Raw genomic sequence first — 336 nt, 5'->3', positions numbered from 1 at the left:
CGTTACTCACACTGTGCTTACACACACAAAACAACCAAAACAAAAAAAATATACACTAATATATACACAATATATACATACTCTAAACAGAAACAATATAGAGGCATGAGTGCAATGAAGAGATCAACAAAATTATTTAAATGTGGAGCATAGTGCAAGGATACTGGGATAAATAGTATTATGTTATTACAATATGAGAAGTTCTGAAATAGGATATGAGAATGATGAATAAATACTAAATAAGTGGAATAATAAGTGGAACCAGTGAACAGGTTCTGTATAGACAGTGATTACGGGGTTATTGACCAGAACTGAACCTGACACTGTGGGTCAGTA

Source organism: Etheostoma spectabile, chromosome 5 (genome assembly GCF_008692095.1).
Source record: "Etheostoma spectabile isolate EspeVRDwgs_2016 chromosome 5, UIUC_Espe_1.0, whole genome shotgun sequence".
Lineage (NCBI taxonomy): Eukaryota > Metazoa > Chordata > Actinopteri > Perciformes > Percidae > Etheostoma > Etheostoma spectabile.
The sequence above is the reverse complement of the archived record's forward strand: the minus strand, read 5'-3'. Positions refer to the sequence as shown.